General features: G+C 44.5%; 1 non-coding gene across 1 annotated transcript; it reads right to left on the minus strand.

The window, feature by feature from the left end:
- Positions 1–7,020: 7,020 nt before the first annotated feature.
- Positions 7,021–7,102, minus strand: Trnal-caa (transfer RNA leucine (anticodon CAA)). The gene has a single exon. It is a non-coding gene; the product is annotated as a tRNA-Leu (tRNA).
- Between the last annotated feature and the right edge of the window lie 355 nt (positions 7,103–7,457).

Below are 7,457 nucleotides of genomic sequence, written 5' to 3' on the forward strand. Positions count from 1 at the left end.
GCAGTGACGGCACTTTGAATAGTGGACGTTACATTTCAGATGTGTTACGACCCGTGGCTCTACCCTTCATTCGATCCCTGCGAAACCCTACATTTCAGCAGGATAATGCACAACCGCATGTTGCAGGTTCTGTACGGGCCTTTCTGGATACAGAAAATGTTCGTCTGCTGCCCTGGCCAGCACGTTATCTAGATCTCTCACCAACTGAAAACGTCTGGTCAATGGTGACCGAGCAATTGTCTCATCACAATACCTCAGTCACTACTCTTGATGAACTGTGGTATCGTGTTGAAGCTGCATAGGCAGCTGTACCTGTACACGCCATCCAAGCTCTGTTTGACTCAATGCCCAGGCGTATCAAGGCCGTTATTACAGCCAGAGGCGCCTGCTCTGGGTACTGATTTCTCAGGATCTATGCGCCCAAATTGCGTGTAAATGTAATCACTTGTCAGCTCTAGTATAATATATTTGTCCAATGAATACCCGTTCATCATCTGCATTTCTTCTTGGTGTAGCAACTTTAATGGCCAGTAGTGTATAAACCTATAGATGAGAGCATCGTTCTGCATGGTGCTGAGCTGTGAGAAGTGTCCATTGTCAATGAGAAGAAATTCATGACAATGAAAATGGGCTTTTGGAGACGAAGCTGTGAAGTAACAAGAATATATCAAATAAGGACTGTGAAGACCCATGTCCTCTCCCCTCTCCTCTACCTCCTGTACACGGCAGATATGCCTCAACCGCCCCCCCTCCTCCAGCACACCTCCTGCAGTATGCCGATGACACCGCATTCCTTGCCCTCCCTCCTTCCCTCCAACGGTCCCAACGCCTTCTCCAGAATCAGCTTGACCTTTTTGCCACATGGTGTGGCTCCTGAAAATCAATCCTTCCAAGATCCAGGCAATAGTTGTAGGTCGTACCACTCGCTCCTTCCGGCTCCTTGATTTCTCCCTTACCATCTGCGCCCGTCCTGTCTGCCTCTCCCCCACCCTCTCCCACCATCACCTCACCGGGATCCCTCATCTCTGCCCCATCCAACCCAAAGCCCACAACCACCTACGACTCCTCAAACTCCTCTCTGGCTGGACGTAGGGGTTGAACCCCTTTAACATCCTCCACACCTACAAATACATAATCTGTCCCATCCTCTGTTACGCCAGTCCTGACTGGGTATCTGCCTCCCCCCCCAAATTCTGTAAGTTCCTCCATACCCTCGAGCACCATGCACTCCACCTCACCTTCCGTATATGCCTCCCATACCCCACGCGGATCCTCTACAACCTGATTCCTTTCCCCCATCTGCTCCTATTCCTCGAACATATCTGCATACGCTACACCTCCCGCCGTCTTGATCCCCCTCATTCGCCGGCCGCAGTGGTCTAGCGGTTCTAGGCGTGCAGTCCGGAACCGTGCGACTGCTATGGTCGCAGGTTCGAATCCTGCCTCGGGCATGGATGTGTGTGCTGTCCTTAGGTTAGTTAGGTTTAATTAGTTCTAAGTTCTAGGGGACTGATGACCACAGTAGTTAAGTCCCATAGTGCTCAGAGCCATTTTTGAACCCCTCATTCTCTGGTTGCTCCTCTCCTCTCCAACCCTCGCCCTCTGCCACACCTTCACTGTTGTATCCCTCCTACCCTCCATCTCTACACCCTTCATTTCCTTTCCCAAGGTGGCTTCCGTCAGATCCCCCTCCCGGATGATGCCCTCTCTCCCTCCATTTATCCGTCCTATTAACTCTGATCCTCACCTCCCCCTCCCTTCCTCTGTCCTTTTCCTGGGCTCCCTCTCCTTCCCTTCCATCCTGTTTTTTCCCTGCCTACCCTCTCTCTGCCTGCTTCTCTCCCCCAAGTCCTTTTTCGTTTTCTTCCTCTGCCTTTTCTCATTCTCTCTCTCTCGCCCTACCCCTCCTTCTGAGTCCTCTCCCTCTGTCGGTTCCTCCCCCCTTCATTTTTCCTCGCCTCCCGCCTTTTTTTCCCCTCATCTGTCCATGTTCCCCCGCCCCCCCCCCCCATTTGCCCTTGGCTGTGGTGTCTCATCTTCGTGCCAACTTTTTTTAATGCAGTGCTTCCAGTGATTGTTAAGTGTTGTGCGTCTTTTCCAGAGTGTTGCGACATCATACTGTCGCTGGGTGTGATTTTTATATCTCTTGCAAAGAGAAACCAGACTGTCGCGGTGTATTTTAATTGTCTGTCTACTATTTTCCCTGTCTGCTTCCTGTGTATTTTATTATCATCGCCCACCATTTGTTTTATGTTTTAACTTTCCACAATTTTCCGCTGTTTTACAATTTACGTTACCGCCTTATCGCCTGTTTTTATTGTTTCTTATCTTTACAAATACTTTACAAATACTGTAGTCTGAAGAGCAGCGTACTAAGCTGCTACCAGATCGCCCCCTTCGGTGGGAATCGAAATTCAATAAAGAAAAAAAAAAGGACTGATGGCAGTTGTGTGTGTGTGTGAAATCTTATGAGACTTAACTGCTAAGGTCATCAGTCCCTAAGCTTACACACTACTTAACTTAAATTATCCTAAGGACAAACACACACACCCATTCCCGAGGGAGGACTCGAGCCTCCGCCAGGATCAGCCGCACAGTCCATGATTGCAGCGCCTTAGTCCGCTTGATGGCAGTTACCAAAGGTATTTTAGACGCAATTGAAAACTAACGCCTAACTTGGAGTGGACGTCATAGAAGAACATCAGAGGAAAGATGGTCGTCTGAATATGGCACCGGAGGCCACTACGAGACAGAAAAAGATGAAGAACCCAGCTACTTCAGGACGATGGAGTTAAGTGTGTGCTGCAGGACAGAGACATGCAAGAAGGGGACTGACAGGATAGAAGGAGTTGGAAGGTTGGATGCATGAGACACCGTATCGCGTAGAAAACTCGTAGAAAGAAGAAGAGGAGAAGTACTACACTTTAGCAAGTAATTCCGGAAGCGGTATCTTAGGTGCCAGTTCTCGGCTTCAAGGATTAGGCAGACTTCATTCGAAGAAGAATGGATACATTCGCTTTCCTACCCTGCATGTTCACCTGCAGGTGTGTTTGGGATGTAGTTGACCAGTATGTTGCTCGACACAGTTTCCCAGCAAAAATCCTAATGGTTGTGAACTTTCACACAGACCACGTATAGGTACATTCCCCTTGCCCTCTCTGAGTCCATACCTTGATGTTTGAAAGCTCTGATTGGAGTATAAGAGTACTTCAGTCCATACGCAGTTCTCAAAGCAGAGATCGTGTACAATTCTGCAACCCTATGCGTTTGTGTCGCCTTCTTGTCGCAAACGGTAGCTAACGTGGCTGTCACACATCGGCTTGCGGCATTCTCTACTGAAGGCTACGGAATACATTTATGTATCACGGAATGCATATCAGGATGGAATTATGTAAGTTTGTCATCTGTTTCGGTGACTGCCGTTAATTCTCCGTGTGTAACGGACATGCGAGTAAGGATAGTGTGATTAGTAATATACAGTCTTCTCCGACGAAGCGTGATTCAGGTTGCTGAAGTGCAGTGATAGCATACGTGATCTTTGAATTCATAATGAATGATCAACAACTGAAACAGTAATGCCATTCTTGTTCATTGTCCAGTGCTACTGAATGGAATATCAGATTGTATAATTCGAAATGTTGCCTGATGCATTGTGCTGGATCTCAAATGGTTTAAATGGCTCTGTGCACTATGGGACTTAACATCTGAGGTCATCTGTCCCCTAGAACTGAGAACTACTTAAACCTAACTAACCTAAGGACATCACGCACATCCATGCCCGAGGCAGGATTCGAACCTGCGACTGTAGCGGTCGCGCGGGTGATGGATCTCCTTGGGAATGCTCGCGGACGATGCTGATAGATTCATTGACGCAGCGATGCTAGAAAACTGTAGCAGAGTGCAAGAACTGCAGAAGACTGACACTGATTTTTGGCTGCTCCTCAGCATACCGATAGACGAGTGTGTTGTATGTTACATGAGTGGGCGGACAAACACTTATTGCTTGTTTGCACCATTGTCACAACAGTGAAATATTTAAGGTTGTGTACCTGGCTCGATTTACAATGAAGCAATCACATAAATGTGATTTGAAGAATTCCGAATGTCAGACTGACAGTGAGCTTCATTGAAGGAACCATGGCGAGATGTGGTTCATCCACAGATGAGTTAGCTTTGCAGAGCCCCTACCTAAACTGGTTCTTGGGTATTGCCTGTTAGTCTGGAACCCTTGATGATTAGGACTGACAGAGATAGAGGATTCATATTAAGAGGAAGAGGAGCCTCTCCTGTGACAGATGCTACAAGTATTGTGCGTCATGGAGAGATTTGCTGTAAGGATTTCAAGAGTCGCGTAAATATCGGCAACGTGTTGCTACATCCTACAGATATCTGGTGCGATGGTAAGGACTATGTTGTTGAATGTTCTCAGCCATATACAGAAGTTTACTGACTATCGTTCTACCTGCACCATTCGTGAATGTAGTGTGATGAGGCAGGATGATGCTGGTACAGTGGGTGTCCTTCGACATGTGCATTAATTTGAGCCAAAGAGTACCAGTGTAGATGTAAATCTCTCACCGCTTGCCCACTACTCGGGAACCCTAATGGCAGATTGAGTGCTCTATTGCCTATACTTTTGAGGCATCACAGAACGGCAACGCTTCCCATTTCGTTGTTCTCCATGCCAAAGAAATGCTCCGTAAACAGCTAATATGGAATCTTCCCTGGTCTCCGTGGCTATCGGCATATCGGCAATCTCCACAAAACAACTGTGGATAGATCATGGAGCCACGTGTTTATTGTCGGCACGGATTTTACCAAATCGAATTACGAAAACAAACAGGACAAAAGTAACAACAAAATAATAATGCTCGCCAATATTTTGGGAAGGCGATGATTCATACTTTTAAGAGTTTTTACGAAAATCGTGGGTTAATATCACAAAATTCTATGTCACTACGGGAAACATCAGTTTCAGTCGTACGACAGATGCTCTTAATATATTGAAAGTTGACATATTAACACGGGGTCTTGTGTCAATGCGTGATTTTTACATCAGAAACACAATCTTTAAAGCAGTGTGTACCTTAGAGGTTCGCACAATCCACTTACTATGTCGACTTTGTTAATGAGGGTGGTGTATTGAACAACAGAAACTGGTAGTTCCAAAGAGGATTATCTATATATAGTCATGTGAATGCTACATAACGATTTTTTGGTAATTAGTTTTCCTGAAGCACTCACATCATGTCTGAATACACGACGACTGAAGACATCAGGAAATATGTGCAACATTTGGTTACAGCTTTGCCTACGCGGTAAATCATAATATGTCAGCTTCGGAAACATATTTTGTGTCAGAATGAAATATCAAGGTTCTCTCAGTTTCCTCCAACTGAGAGCTCAATTCACTGCTTGACTGGGCATGGGCCGCATCCAGTCTGTTAATAAAAAATACACGCACACATCACAGACACCTGGGAATTTGGAGCAAACGGCTTCTCTGACCACAGCGTCTGGTTCTGTGCCAATAGTCAGTACGTTACAGACTAGGATATGAGGGCCTTTGTCGATAACACATGCTATATAGATATGGACTGAGGATCTGTCGCACAAATAGAACATTCTCACAGACAGAAAATCAGACAACCCACTACAAATCAATCTCGTCGAGAAATAGGCTGGACAAAGCCATACAACATGATAAATGACACACCAAAAAAGAAGACACAAAAACAGCATCCTCCGGAACCAGCGAGTAGGTGTATTACAGAAGTACAGCAGCATTTGCCTGCTAGATTCTGGATAACCATCTACCTGAGGTGCAGCAGATATATGTTTGCCCCTGTAACGTTTAAGTCTAACGTAAGGTGTGATGTTTATGTCTAACAAAGAACAGTTACATCAAGTGGTGTGCAGACTGCGTATCTGATTATCTGTATCTGTATATTTACGTGTATGTGTATGTTTACCTGACCCTATTTTAAACAGTTTGTCTGCTAGCAAGAAATCAATATCAGTAAACCCAAACTAATTGAAACCTGTGCGTGATAATGACAAATTAGAGGTAAGTACATTCAGATCTACGCGATCTTACTACGGTCCTGTAAATCTAAATAAGTACAAAAGTAGTCTCTGTGCGAAATACAGTAAACTGTGTGAAATAAATTTCTTACCTCGCCTTGGATAACGCGTTGTTCTGCTCTCAGCACTACTAAGCTAAATACAATTGCAAAAGCCAAAATGAATGAGACACATTTAGAATTTGTTTAAATGAAAACGACTTGGAATTCGGAGGCGGAACTTGACTGAGAGGAGAACGACTGTGATATCTTACTTGAAAATCTTACTGTATTGTGAAACTGACTTGCAGTTGTCAAGCTATATATAAAAATTACATTTACACAAACAATTGATCTTTGCAAAAAAATACAATAGAAAACTTGGGGTTACATAAAAAGCTGATCTCATTCACATTCGCTCTACAGCAAAAGCGCGTAAATACATGAATATTGGTTACCTTATAGTAGATCGATGTAACAATATGTAGAAAGATTCTTCATCAAAATTTCATAGTAATATTTGTAGTATTTTATTAATTACTTTAATTACAATTTCATAATAATGTTTGTAGCATTTTCTTACTTAACTTATTTCTTCCATAAATCATTAATATACGACACTAAAATTATTACACTGAATACTTAATACTAAGCGACTGACCATTCCGGCGCGTCGCAACAGACCCTGCCAGCCTCTGGCGCGCTATCCCAGCTACCCCTTTTTTTTATTTTTTTTATTTTTTATTTCGCGTTCGTGGGCCTGCGACTGATTTCTGCAGTACTAGCGTCCGTGCGAGGTGAACCGGTAGCCACAACAGGCAGCGGCCGTCGCGAAACAGTATTCTTAAAAAATAAATTTCCGTCTAGTTGAGAATGGTGTCACTGGTTTGGATCCGCTTTCACCCACGCATGTCACATGTGTGCGAAAATTTCTGCTCTTTTTTTACGCAAAATCGCACGCAGCCGGTAGGATTCGAACCTACGCTCCCACGGCGATTTTGATTTTGAGTCAGACGCCTTAACCACTCGGTCACGACTGCCAGTAGCCCAAGACCCTCCCGAGACATGCAACTGGTACCGTTTAAAGCACTGCAGTGCCAGGAAACGGCGTAGATGCATTCTTTTCCGTAGTGCTTACACCGCTACTACACGTGCGGCTACCAAGGTATTAAAATTTCCGCCCGAGGAGGGACTTGAACCCTGGACCCTTAGGTTACAAGCCTAATGCTCTACCGACTTTTTTTTTTTTTTTTTTACTCGCGACATGTTTTTTTTTTATATATATATATTTTCATGGACCTCTTCCACTTCAGGCGTTGGCCCCTATCTTCCATATCTCCCCCAAAATCCTATCTAACCTAAAAAAAAAAAATAATAATAATAATAAAAAATCTG

Source organism: Schistocerca serialis, chromosome 1 (assembly GCF_023864345.2).
Source record: "Schistocerca serialis cubense isolate TAMUIC-IGC-003099 chromosome 1, iqSchSeri2.2, whole genome shotgun sequence".
NCBI classification, from domain to species: Eukaryota; Metazoa; Arthropoda; class Insecta; order Orthoptera; family Acrididae; genus Schistocerca; species Schistocerca serialis.